At 54.9% G+C, this 15703-nt stretch overlaps 2 protein-coding genes across 2 annotated transcripts in view; one reads left to right on the top strand and one right to left on the bottom strand.

Annotated features, from left to right (window-relative positions):
* LOC122546194 (uncharacterized) overlaps nucleotides 1–15703 on the top strand; it is a 655534-nt gene that overhangs the window by 132476 nt on the left and 507355 nt on the right. The gene's annotated exons all lie outside the window — the stretch shown is intronic.
* LOC122547322 (nuclear receptor-binding protein 2-like) overlaps nucleotides 1–15703 on the bottom strand; it is a 318269-nt gene that overhangs the window by 298377 nt on the left and 4189 nt on the right. The gene's annotated exons all lie outside the window — the stretch shown is intronic.

Genomic DNA, 15703 nt, shown 5'->3' with positions numbered 1-15703 from the left:
AATACTCCCCCCAGTTACCCACCACTCTCCCACTCCCTGCCCCATTCCACCCACAGTTACCCCCCACTCTCCCAATCCCTGCACCATTCGCCCCATTACCCCGACTCTCCCACTCCTTGCCCCATTCCCCCATTACCCCCACTCCCCGCCCCATTTCCTCCAGTTACCCTCCACCCTCCCACATACTGCCCCTTTCAGCCCCCACTTACCCCCCACTCTCCCACTCCCTGCCCCATTCCCCCCAGTTACCCCCCACTCTCCCACTCCCTGCCCCATTCCCCCCAGTTACCCCCCACTCTCCCACTCCCTGCCCCATTCCCCCCCAGTTACCCTCCTCTCTCCCACTCCCTACTCCATTCCACCCCCACTTACCCCCACTCTCCCACTCCCTGCCCCATTCCCCCCCAGTTACCCCCCTCTCTCCCACTCCCTGCCCCATTCCACCCCCAGTTACCCCCACTCTCCCACTCCCTGCCCCATTCCCCCCCAGTTACCCCCCTCTCTCCCACTCACTGCCCCTTTCCACCCCCAGTTACCCTCCTCTCTCCCACCCCCTGCCCCATTCCACCCCCAGTTACCCTCCTCTCTCCCACTCCCTGCCCCATTCGCCCCATTACCCCGACTCTTCCACTCCCTGCCCCATTCCCCCCAGTTACCCCCCACTCTCCCACTCCCTGCACCATTCCCCCCAGTTACCCCCCACTCTCCCACTCCCTCCCCCATTCCCCCCCAGTTACTCTCCTCTCTCCCACTCCCTACTCCATTCCACCCCCACTTACCCCCACTCTCCCACTCCCTGCCCCATTCCCCCCCAGTTACCCCCCTCTCTCCCACTCCCTGCCCCATTCCACCCCCAGTTACCCCCACTCTCCCACTCCCTGCCCCATTCCCCCCCAGTTACCCCCCTCTCTCCCACTCCCTGCCCCATTCCACCACCAGTTACCCTTCTCTCTCCCACCCCCTGCCCCATTCCACCCCCAGTTACCCCCCACTCTCCCACTCCCTGCCCCATTCCCCCCCAGTTACCCCCCACTCTCCCACTCCCTGCCCCATTCCCCCCCAGTTACCCCCCACTCTCCCACTCCCTGCCCCATTGCCCCCCAGTTACCCCCCACTCTCCCACTCCCTGCCCCATTCCCCCCCAGTTACCCCCCACTCTCCCACTCCCTGCCCCATTCCCCCCCAGTTACCCCCCACTCTCCCACTCCCTGCCCCATTCCCCCCCAGTTACCCCCCACTCTCCCACTCCCTGCCCCATTCCCCCCCAGTTACCCCCCACTTACCCCCCACACTCCTTCCCTGCCCCATTCGCCCCATTACCCCGACTCTTCCACTCCCTGCCCCATTCCCCCATTACCCCCACTCTCCGCCCCATTCCCCCCACACCCACACACACCCACATACACATCCACACACGCCCTCACACACACCCATACACGCCCTCACACACAACCGCACCAACACATACACACACACACGCCCTCACACACACCCACACACACTTTCACACACACCCACACCAACACACACACTCACACAGACACCAACACACACACAGACACCAACACACACACCTACACCAACACACACACCCTCACAAACACACACACCAACACACACACCCACATGCACCCTCACAAATACCCACACCAATAGACACACACCCCACACACCACCACACACCCCCACACACACCAACATACATACACACACACACCGACACACCTTCACACACACCGACACACACACTCCCCACACATGCCCACACCAACACACATACCTACAAACACACACACTCACACACACCCACAAACACCCTCACACACACCCACAGCAACACACACACTCACATACACACCCACACACACCCACATACACATCCACACACAACCGCACACACAACCACACCAACACATACACACACACACGCCCTCACACACACCCACACACGCTTTCACACAAACCCACACCAACACACACACTCACACAGACACCAACACACACACCCACACCAACACACACACCCTCACAAACACACACACCAACACACACACCCACATGCACCCTCACAAATACCCACACCAACAGACACACACCCCACACACCGACACACACACCCACACACACCAACATACATACACACACACACTGACACACCTTCACACACACCGACACACACACACACTGACACACACACACACCAACACACACTCCCCACACAATCCCACACCAACACACATACCTACAAACACACACACACACCGAACCCAATCCACACACCGAACGCCCGCAAAATCTGGTCTCAGGCCCCTCACTCCCCTCCCCATGCATTCCCTCAAAGCGAGTGATTCCCTCCCTCCCAGATCTCACACACACTCACCCCGTGATGTCCCTCACACACACTCACCCCGTGATGTTCCTCACACACACTCACCCCGTGATGTTCCTCACACACACTCACCCCGTGATGTCCCTCACACACACTAACCCCGTGATGTCCCTCACACACACTAACCCCGTGATGTTCCTCACACACACTCACCCCGTGATGTTCCTCACACACACTCACCCCGTGATGTCCCTCACACACACTAACCCCGTGATGTCCCTCACACACACTCACCCCGTGATGTCCCTCACACACACTAACCCCGTGATGTCCCTCACACACTAACCCCGTGATGTCCCTCACACACACTAACCCCGTGATGTTCCTCACACACACTAACCCCGTGATGTCCCTCACACACACTCACCCCGTGATGTCCCTCACACACACTAACCCCGTGATGTCCCTCACACACACTAACCCCGTGATGTTCCTCACACACACTCACCCCGTGATGTCCCTCACACACACTAACCCCGTGATGTCCCTCACACACACTAACCCCGTGATGTTCCTCACACACACTAACCCCGTGATGTCCCTCACACACACTCACCCCGTGATGTTCCTCACACACACTCACCCCGTGATGTCCCTCACACACACTAACCCCGTGATGTCCCTCACACACACTAACCCCGTGATGTTCCACACACACACTAACCCCGTGATGTCCCTCACACACACTCACCCCGTGATGTTCCACACACACTCACCCCGTGATGTTCCACACACACACTCACCCCGTGATGTCCCTCACACACACTCACCCCGTGATGTTCCTCACACACACTAACCCCGTGATGTTCCTCACACACACTAACCCCGTGACGTCCCTCACACACACTAACCACGTGATGTTCCTCACACACACTCACCCCGTGATGTCCCTCACACACACTCACCCCGTGATGTTCCTCACACACACTAACCCCGTGATGTCCCTCACACACACTCACCCCGTGATGTTCCACACACACACGAACCCCGTGATGTCCCTCACACACACTAACCCCGTGATGTTCCTCACACACACTCACCCCGTGATGTCCCTCACACACACTCACCCCGTGATGTTCCTCACACACACTAACCCCGTGATGTCCCTCACACACACTAACCCCGTGATGTCCCTCACACACACTAACCCCGTGATGTTCCTCACACACACTAACCCCGTGATGTCCCTCACACACACTAACCTCGTGATGTTCCTCACACACACTAACCCCGTGATGTTCCTCACACACACTCACCCCGTGATGTTCCTCACACACACTCACCCCGTGATGTCCCAAACACACACTCACCCCGTGATGTCCCTCACACACTAACCCCGTGATGTCCCTCACACACACTCACCCCGTGATGTCCCTCACACACACTAACCCCGTGATGTCCCTCACACACACTCACCCCGTGATGTCCCTCACACACACTCACCCCGTGATGTCCCTCACACACACTCACCCCGTGATGTTCCACACACACACTCACCCCGTGATGTTCCTCACACACACTCACCCCGTGATGTCCCTCACACACACTAACACCGTGATGTCCCTCACACACACTCACCCCGTGATGTTCCACACACACACTAACCCCGTGATGTCCCTCACACACACTCACCCCGTGATGTTCCTCACACACACTAACCCCGTGACGTCCCTCACACACACTAACCCCGTGATGTTCCTCACACACACTCACCCCGTGATGTCCCTCACACACACTAACCCCGTGATGTTCCACACACACACTAACCCCGTGATGTCCCTCACACACACTCACCCCGTGATGTCCCTCACACACACTAACCCCGTGATGTTCCTCACACACACTAACCCCGTGATGTCCCTCACACACACTAACCCCGTGACGTCCCTCACACACACTAACCCCGTGATGTTCCTCACACACTAACCCCGTGATGTCCCTCACACACACTAACCCCGTGATGTCCCTCACACACACTAACCCCGTGATGTTCCTCACACACACTCACCCCGTGATGTCCCTCACACACACTCACCCCGTGATGTTCCACACACACACTAACCCCGTGATGTCCCTCACACACACTCACCCCGTGATGTTCCACACACACACTAACCCCGTGATGTCCCTCACACACACTAACCCCGTGATGTCCCTCACACACACTCACCCCGTGATGTTCCACACACACACTAACCCCGTGATGTCCCTCACACACACTAACCCCGTGATGTCCCTCACACACACTCACCCCGTGATGTTCCACACACACACTAACCCCGTGATGTCCCTCACACACACTCACCCCGTGATGTTCCACACACACACTAACCCCGTGATGTCCCTCACACACACTAACCCCGTGATGTCCCTCACACACACTAACCCCGTGATGTTCCTCACACACACTAACCCCGTGATGTCCCTCACACACACTAACCACGTGATGTCCCTCACACACACTAACCCCGTGATGTTCCTCACACACACTAACCCCGTGATGTCCCTCACACACACTCACCCCGTGATGTCCCTCACACACACTCACCCCGTGATGTCCCTCACACACACTAACCACGTGATGTCCCTCACACACACTAACCACGTGATGTCCCTCACACACACTAACCCCGTGATGTCCCTCACACACACTAACCCCGTGATGTCCCTCACACACTAACCCCGTGATGTCCCTCACACACACTAACCCCGTGATGTCCCTCACACACACTCACCCCGTGATGTTCCTCACACACACTAACCCCGTGATGTCCCTCACACGCACTAACCCCGTGATGTCCCTCACACACACTAACCCCGTGATGTTCCTCACACACACTAACCCCGTGACGTCCCTCACACACACTAACCCCGTGATGTCCCTCACACACACTAACCCCGTGATGTCCCTCACACACACTAACCCCGTGATGTCCCTCACACACACTAACCCCGTGATGTCCCTCACACACTAACCCCGTGATGTCCCTCACACACACTAACCCCGTGATGTCCCTCACACACTAACCCCGTGATGTCCCTCACACACACTAACCCCGTGATGTTCCTCACAGACACTAACCGCGTGATGTCCCTCACAGACACTCACCCCGTGATGTCCCTCAAACACACTAACCCCGTGATGTTCCTCACACACACTAACCCCGTGATGTTCCTCACAGACACTAACCGCGTGATGTCCCTCACAGACACTAACCCCGTGATGTCCCTCACACACACACTAACCCCGTGATGTCCCTCACACACACACTAACCCCGTGATGTCCCTCACACACACTCACCCCGTGATGTCCCTCACACACACTCACCCCGTGATGTCCCTCAGACACACTAACCCCGTGATGTCCCTCACACACACTAACCCCGTGATGTCCCTCACACACACACACTAACCCCGTGACGTCCCTCACACACACTAACCCCGTGATGTCCCTCACACACACTCACCCCGTGATGTTCCTCACACACTAACCCCGTGATGTCCCTCACACACACTAACCCCGTGATGTCCCTCACACACACTAACCCCGTGATGTTCCTCACACACACTAACCCCGTGATATCCCAAACACACACTAACCCCGTGATGTCCCAAACACACACTAACCCCGTGATGTTCCTCACACACACTAACCCCGTGATGTCCCTCACACACACTAACCCCGTGATGTCCCAAACACACACTAACCCCGTGATGTTCCTCACACACACTAACCCCGTGATGTCCCTCACACACACTAACCCCGTGATGTCCCAAACACACACTCACCCCGTGATGTTCCTCACACACACTAACCCCGTGATGTCCCTCACACACACTAACCCCGTGATGTCCCTCACACACACTCACCCCGTGATGTCCCTCACACACACTCACCCCGTGATGTTCCTCACACACACTAACCCCGTGATGTCCCTCACACACACTAACCCCGTGATGTCCCTCACACACACTAACCCCGTGATGTCCCTCACACACACTAACCCCGTGATGTCCCTCACACACACTAACCCCGTGATGTTCCACACACACACTAACCCCGTGATGTTCCTCACACACACTAACCCCGTGATGTTCCTCACACACACTAACCCCGTGATGTCCCTCACACACACTAACCCCGTGATGTCCCTCACACACACTAACCCCGTGATGTCCCTCACACACACTCACCCCGTGATGTCCCTCACACACACTAACCCCGTGATGTCCCTCGCACACACTCACCCCGTGATGTCCCTCACACACACTAACCCCGTGATGTCCCAAACACACACTAACCCCGTGATGTCCCTCACACACACTAACCCCGTGATGTCCCTCACACACACTAACCCCGTGATGTCCCTCACACACACTCACCCCGTGATGTCCCTCACACACACTAACCCCGTGATGTCCCTCACACACACTAACCCCGTGATGTCCCTCACACACACTCACCCCGTGATGTCCCTCACACACACTAACCCCGTGATGTCCCTCACACACACTAACCCCGTGATGTCCCTCACACACACTCACCCCGTGATGTTCCTCACACACACTAACCCCGTGATGTTCCTCACACACACTAACCCCGTGATGTCCCTCACACACACTAACCCCGTGATGTCCCTCACACGCACTAACCCCGTGATGTTCCTCACACGCACTAACCCCGTGATGTTCCTCACACACACTAACCCCGTGATGTCCCTCACACACACTAACCCCGTGATGTCCCTCACACACACTAACCCCGTGATGTTCCTCACACACACTCACCCCGTGATGTCCCTCACACACACTAACCCCGTGATGTTCCTCACACACACTAACCCCGTGATGTTCCTCACACACACTAACCCCGTGATGTCCCTCACACACACAATCACCCCGTGATGTCCCTCACACACACTCACCCCGTGATGTCCCTCACACACACTCACCCCGTGATGTCCCTCACACACACTAACCCCGTGATGTTCCTCACACACACTAACCCCGTGATGTCCCTCACACACACTCACCCCTTGATGTCCCTCACACACACTAACCCCGTGATGTCCCTCACACACACTAACCCCGTGATGTCCCTCACACACACTCACCCCGTGATGTTCCTCACACACACTCACCCCGTGATGTCCCTCACACACACTAACCCCGTGATGTTCCTCACACACACTAACCCCGTGATGTTCCTCACACACACTAACCCCGTGATGTCCCTCACACACACTAACCCCGTGATGTTCCTCACACACACTCACCCCGTGATGTCCCTCACACACACTCACCCCGTGATGTCCCTCACACACACTCACCCCGTGATGTTCCTCACACACACTAACCCCGTGATGTCCCTCACACACACTCACCCCGTGATGTCCCTCACACACACTAACCCCGTGATGTTCCTCACACACACTAACCCCGTGATGTCCCTCACACACACTCACCCCTTGATGTCCCTCACACACACTAACCCCGTGATGTCCCTCACACACACTAACCCCGTGATGTTCCTCACACACACTAACCCCGTGATGTCCCTCACACACACTAACCCCGTGATGTCCCTCACACACACTAACCCCGTGATGTTCCTCACACACACTAACCCCGTGATGTCCCTCACACACACTAACCCCGTGATGTCCCTCACACACACTAACCCCGTGATGTCCCTCACACACAATCATCCCGTGATGTTCCTCACACACACTCACCCCGTGATGTCCCTCACACACACTCACCCCGTGATGTCCCTCACACACACTAACCCCGTGATGTTCCTCACACACACTAACCCCGTGATGTTCGTCACACACACTAACCCCGTGATGTTCCTCACACACACTAACCCCGTGATGTCCCTCACACACACTAACCCCGTGATGTCCCTCACACACACTAACCCCGTGATGTCCCTCACACACACTAACCCCGTGATGTTCCTCACACACACTCACCCCGTGATGTCCCTCACACACACTAACCCCGTGATGTCCCTCACACACACTCACCCCGTGATGTTCCACACACACACTAACCCCGTGATGTCCCTCACACACACTAACCCCGTGATGTTCCACACACACACTAACCCCGTGATGTCCCTCACACACACTCACCCCTTGATGTCCCTCACACACACTAACCCCGTGATGTCCCTCACACACACTAACCCCGTGATGTTCCTCACACACACTAACCCCGTGATGTCCCTCACACACACTCACCCCTTGATGTCCCTCACACACACTAACCCCGTGATGTCCCTCACACACACTAACCACGTGATGTCCCTCACACAGACTAACCCCGTGATGTCCCTCACACAGACTAACCCCGTGATGTCCCTCACACACTAACCCCGTGATGTCCCTCACACACACTAACCCCGTGATGTCCCTCACACACACTAACCCCGTGATTTCCCTCACACACACTAATCCCGTGATGTCCCTCACACACACTCACCCCGTGACGTCCCAAACACACACTAACCCCGTGATGTCCCAAACACACACTAACCCCGTGATGTCCCTCACACACACTCACCCCGTGATGTCCCTCACACACACTCACCCCGTGATGTGCCAAACACACACTAACCCCGTGATGTCCCTCACACACACTAACCCCGTGATGTCCCTCACACACACTAATCCCGTGATGTCCCTCACACACACTAACCACGTGATGTCCCTCACACACACTAACCCCGTGATGTCCCTCACACACTAACCCCGTGATGTCCCTCACACACACTCACCCCGTGATGTCCCTCATACACTCACCCCGTGATGTTCCTCACACACACTAACCCCGTGATGTCCCTCATACACTCACCCCGTGATGTCCCTCACACACACTAACCCCGTGATGTCCCTCACACACACTCACCCCGTGATGTCCCTCACACACACTAACCCCGTGATGTCCCTCACACACACTAACCCCGTGATGTCCCTCACACACACTAACCCCGTGATGTCCCTCACACACACTAACCCCGTGATGTCCCTCACACACACTCACCCCGTGATGTCCCTCATACACTCACCCCGTGATGTTCCTCACACACACTAACCCCGTGATGTCCCTCACACACACTCACCGCGTGATGTCCCTCACACACACTAACCCCGTGACGTCCCTCACACACACTAACCACGTGACGTCCCTCACACACACTAACCCCGTGATGTCCCTCACACACAGTAACCCCGTGACGTCCCTCACACACACTAACCCCGTGTTGTCCCTCACACACATTAACCCCGTGACGTCCCTCACACACACTAACCACGTGATGTCCCTCACACACACTAACCCCGTGACGTCCCTCACACACACTAACCCCGCGATGTCCCTCACACACACTAACCCCGTGACGTCCCTCACACACACTAACCACGTGACGTCCCTCACACACACTAACCCCGTGATGTCCCTCACACACACTAACCCCGTGACGTCCCTCACACACACTAACCCCGTGATGTCCCTCACACACATTAACCCCGTGACGTCCCTCACACACACTAACCACGTGATGTCCCTCACACACACTAACCCCGTGACGTCCCTCACACACACTAACCCCGTGACGTCCCTCACACACACTAACCCCGTGATGTCCCTCACACACACTAACCCCGTGACGTCCCTCACACACACTAACCCCGTGACGTCCCTCACACACACTAACCCCATGACGTCCCTCACACACACTAACCCCGTGATGTCCCTCACACACACTAACCCCGTGATTTCCCAAACACACACTAACCCCGTGATGTCACTCACACACACTAACACCGTGATGTCCCTCACACACACTCACCCCTTGATGTCCCTCACACACACTAACCCCGTGATGTCCCTCACACACACTAACCCCGTGATGTCCCTCACACACACTAACCCCGTGATTTCCCAAACACACACTCACCCCGTGATGTCCCTCACACACACTAACCCGGGGACGTCCCTCACACACACTAACCCCGTGATGTCCCTCACACACACTAACCCCGTGACGTCCCTCACACACACTAACCCCGTGACGTCCCTCACACACACTAACCCCGTGATGTCCCTCACACACACTAACCCCGTGATGTTCCTCACACACACAATCACCCCGTGATGTTCCTCACACACACTCACCCCGTGATGTCCCTCACACACACTCACCCCGTGATGTCCCTCACACACACTCACCCCGTGATGTTCCTCACACACACTAACCCGGGGACGTCCCTCACACACACTAACCCCGTGATGTCCCTCACACACACTCACCCCGTGATGTCCCTCACACACACTAACCCCGTGATGTTCCTCACACACACTAACCCCGTGATGTTCCTCACACACACTAACCCCGTGATGTCCCTCACACACACAATCACCCCGTGATGTTCCTCACACACACTCACCCCGTGATGTCCCTCACACACACTCACCCCGTGATGTCCCTCACACACACTAACCCCGTGATGTTCCTCACACACACTAACCCCGTGATGTTCCTCACACACACTAACCCCGTGATGTCCCTCACACACACAATCACCCCGTGATGTCCCTCACACACACTCACCCCGTGATGTTCCTCACACACACTCACCCCGTGATGTCCCTCACACACACTCACCCCGTGATGTCCCTCACACACACTCACCCCTTGATGTCCCTCACACACACTAACCCCGTGATGTCCCTCACACACACTAACCCCGTGATGTTCCTCACACACACTAACCCCGTGATGTTCCTCACACACACTAACCCCGTGATGTCCCTCACACACACTCACCCCTTGATGTCCCTCACACACACTAACCCCGTGATGTCCCTCACACACACTAACCCCGTGATGTTCCTCACACACACTAACCCCGTGATGTCCCTCACACACACTCACCCCTTGATGTCCCTCACACACACTAACCCCGTGATGTCCCTCACACACACTAACCCCGTGATGTTCCTCACACACACTAACCCCGTGATGTCCCTCACACACACTCACCCCTTGATGTCCCTCACACACACTAACCCCGTGATGTCCCTCACACACACTAACCCCGTGATGTTCCTCACACACACTAACCCCGTGATGTTCCTCACACACACTAACCCCGTGATGTCCCTCACACACACTAACCCCGTGATGTCCCTCACACAGACTAACCCCGTGATGTCCCTCACACACTAACCCCGTGATGTCCCTCACACACACTAACCCCGTGATTTCCCTCACACACACTAATCCCATGATGTCCCTCACACACACTCACCCCGTGATGTCCCTCACACACACTAACCCCGTGATGTCCCTCACACACACTAACCCCGTGATGTCCCTCACACACACTCACCCCGTGACGTCCCAAACACACACTAACCCCGTGATGTCCCAAACACACACTAACCCCATGATGTCCCTCACACACACTCACCCCGTGATGTCCCTCACACACACTCACCCCGTGATGTGCCAAACACACACTAACCCCGTGATGTCCCTCACACATACTAACCCCGTGATGTCCCTCACACACACTAATCCCGTGATGTCCCTCACACACACTAACCACGTGATGTCCCTCACACACACTAACCCCGTGATGTCCCTCACACACACTAATCCCGTGATGTCCCTCACACACACTAATCCCGTGATGTCCCTCACACACACTAACCCCGTGATGTCCCTCACACACACTAACCCCGTGATGTCCCTCACACACACTAACCCCGTGACGTCCCTCATACACACTAACCCCGTGATGTCCCTCACACACTAACCCCGTGATGTCCCTCACACACACTCACCCCGTGATGTCCCTCATACACTCACCCCGTGATGTTCCTCACACACACTAACCCCGTGATGTCCCTCATACACTCACCCCGTGATGTCCCTCACACACACTAACCCCGTGATGTCCCTCACACACACTCACCCCGTGATGTCCCTCACACACACTAACCCCGTGATGTCCCTCACACACACTAACCCCGTGATGTCCCTCACACACACTCACCCCGTGATGTCCCTCACACACACTAACCCCGTGATGTCCCTCACACACACTCACCCCGTGATGTCCCTCATACACTCACCCCGTGATGTTCCTCACACACACTAACCCCGTGATGTCCCTCACACACACTCACCCCGTGATGTCCCTCACACACACTAACCCCGTGACGTCCCTCACACACACTAACCCCGTGATGTCCCTCACACACACTAACCCCGTGATGTCCCTCACACACACTAACCCCGTGATGTCCCTCACACACACTCACCCCGTGATGTCCCTCACACACACTAACCCCGTGATGTCCCTCACACACACTCACCCCGTGATGTCCCTCATACACTCACCCCGTGATGTTCCTCACACACACTAACCCCGTGATGTCCCTCACACACACTCACCCCGTGATGTCCCTCACACACACTAACCCCGTGACGTCCCTCACACACACTAACCACGTGACGTCCCTCACACACACTAACCCCGTGATGTCCCTCACACACAGTAACCCCGTGACGTCCCTCACACACACTAACCCCGTGTTGTCCCTCACACACATTAACCCCGTGACGTCCCTCACACACACTAACCACGTGATGTCCCTCACACACACTAACCCCGTGACGTCCCTCACACACACTAACCCCGCGATGTCCCTCACACACACTAACCCCGTGATGTCCCTCACACACACTAACCACGTGACGTCCCTCACACACACTAACCCCGTGATGTCCCTCACACACACTAACCCCGTGACGTCCCTCACACACACTAACCCCGTGATGTCCCTCACACACATTAACCCCGTGACGTCCCTCACACACACTAACCACGTGATGTCCCTCACACACACTAACCCCGTGACGTCCCTCACACACACTAACCCCGTGACGTCCCTCACACACACTAACCCCATGACGTCCCTCACACACACTAACCCCGTGACGTCCCTCACACACACTAACCCCGTGACGTCCCTCACACACACTAACCCCATGACGTCCCTCACACACACTAACCCCGTGATGTCCCTCATACACACTAACCCCGTGATTTCCCAAACACACACTAACCCCGTGATGTCCCTCACACACACTCACCCCGTGATGTCCCTCACACACACTAACCCGGGGACGTCCCTCACACACACTAACCCCGTGACGTCCCTCACACACACTAACCCCGTGATGTCCCTCACACACATTAACCCCGTGACGTCCCTCACACACACTCACCCCGTGATGTCCCTCACACACACTAACCCCATGATGTCCCTCACACACACTAACCCCGTGATGTCCCTCACACACATTAACCCCGTGACGTCCCTCACACACACTCACCCCGTGATGTCCCTCACACACATTAACCCCGTGACGTCCCTCACACACACTCACCCCGTGATGTCCCTCACACACACTAACCCCATGATGTCCCTCACACACACTAACCCCGTGATGTCCCTCACACACACTCACCCCGTGATGTCCCTCACACACACTAACCCCGTGATGTCCCTCACACACACTAACTCAGACACTGTATCTGTGGAGGCTCTGCCTACCCATGATGAGATTCTCAAATACTTTCTATTTTTATTACATAATTTAAACTGTAGCATGAAATTTCATACACTCATCCAGTGCAGAAAACAACCTTTGGCCCAATGAGTCTGCACTAAAATAACTATCACTGAAGTCTCACTAATCCCAATTTCCTGCACTTGTCCCATATTCTTGAATGTTATGATCTTTCAGCTGCTCATCCAATATTTTTTAACGGTTGGAAGGTTTCTGGTCTCTATTACCTTCCCAGACAGTGCATTCCAGCTTCCTCCCACCTTCTGAGTGAAAAGGTCTTTTCCCAAATCCCCTCTGAATCTCCTCCCCCTTTCCCTAAATCTGTGTCCCCTTGTGATTGACCCTTCAACCAAGGGAACAGCTGCTCTCTGATCACCCTGTCCATACCCCTCAGTCTTCTCCACCTCAATCATGTCTCCCCTCAGCCTTCTCTATCGATAAACCAAACAATCCAAGCCTACCTCATATCGCCTTCTAGCTCAATTTCTCTATGCCAGGGAACATCCTGTTGAATCTCCTCTGTCCCTCCTCTAGTGCTGTGTAGTGAGGTGACCAGAACTGCACACAGTGCTCCAGCTGGGGCCTAACCAATACTCTGTATGACTCCAACATTAGCTCCTTGCTCTTATACTCAATGCCACAATTGATAAAAGCAAGTGTCCCATAAGCTGCCTTAACCATCCTATCCTTCAGTCACTCAAACAGCCTTCTACCACTAGCCTTTGTGCCCTATTTCTGATCCATGTCACCAAGTTTCCCACAATTCCATGGGCTTTAACCTTCACAATCAGTTTCCCATCTGGGACCTTATTAAAACCTTTGCTAAAATCCATATAAATGACATCAACTGAACTTCCCTCATCCACACACTTGGTCACATTTTCAAAATATTCTAACAAATTTGTTAGGTATGACCTCCCTCTGACAAAGCCATGCTGACTATCTGTCATTAACCCATATCTTTCCAAGTGGGTATTGATTCTCTCCTTCAGAATTCTCTCCAATAGTTTCCCTACCAGTGACATGAGACCCACCAGTCTATAATTTCCTGGCTCATCTCTACCATTCATCTTGAAATTAGCGTCCCAGTCCTCTGACACTTTCCCCCATTGCCAGAGAGGAATTAAAATGGCATTTACTAAATGATGTACGAAAAAAAATTTTTTGGACAAAATACATTTTTAACTTTCATACCCACAAGTGCACAAACACAGTCCGATATATTCTTAAATCTTACAATGTGGTCCCTCTCATTGTTCCAAACTCCACTGGATACAGACACAGTCTGTTCAAACACAACTCAGAAAATAATCCCTACCCCATTCCAAGTGTCAGTTGTATGAACTTTTTCTGATCTCTTTGTGAGACGATACGTCCTTTCTTAAATCGGAGACTAAAGCTGTGCCCAGTTTTGTGGATGTGCTCTCACACTGACCAGCTGCAGTAACACCCTGATATTTCTATTCCTTTCCCTCACAATAAACAACAACTATCCAGTTACTTTCCTCATCACTTGCTGTTCCTGCAAACTAACGTTCCGTGATTGATGGGCAGGCCACCCAGATCCCTTTGCACCTCCACATTCAGCAATCTCCCTCTATTTCAGCAGGCCATGTGCTGTAGGTAGACCCACAAGGACCTTTGGGAGGTAATCCCAGGA

This window comes from Chiloscyllium plagiosum, unplaced genomic scaffold, assembly GCF_037043375.1.
Source record: "Chiloscyllium plagiosum isolate Xiang-an unplaced genomic scaffold, Cpla_swu_hap1 HiC_scaffold_5, whole genome shotgun sequence".
Classification (NCBI taxonomy): Eukaryota; Metazoa; Chordata; class Chondrichthyes; order Orectolobiformes; family Hemiscylliidae; genus Chiloscyllium; species Chiloscyllium plagiosum.
The sequence above is the reverse complement of the archived record's forward strand: the minus strand, read 5'-3'. Positions and strand labels throughout refer to the sequence as shown.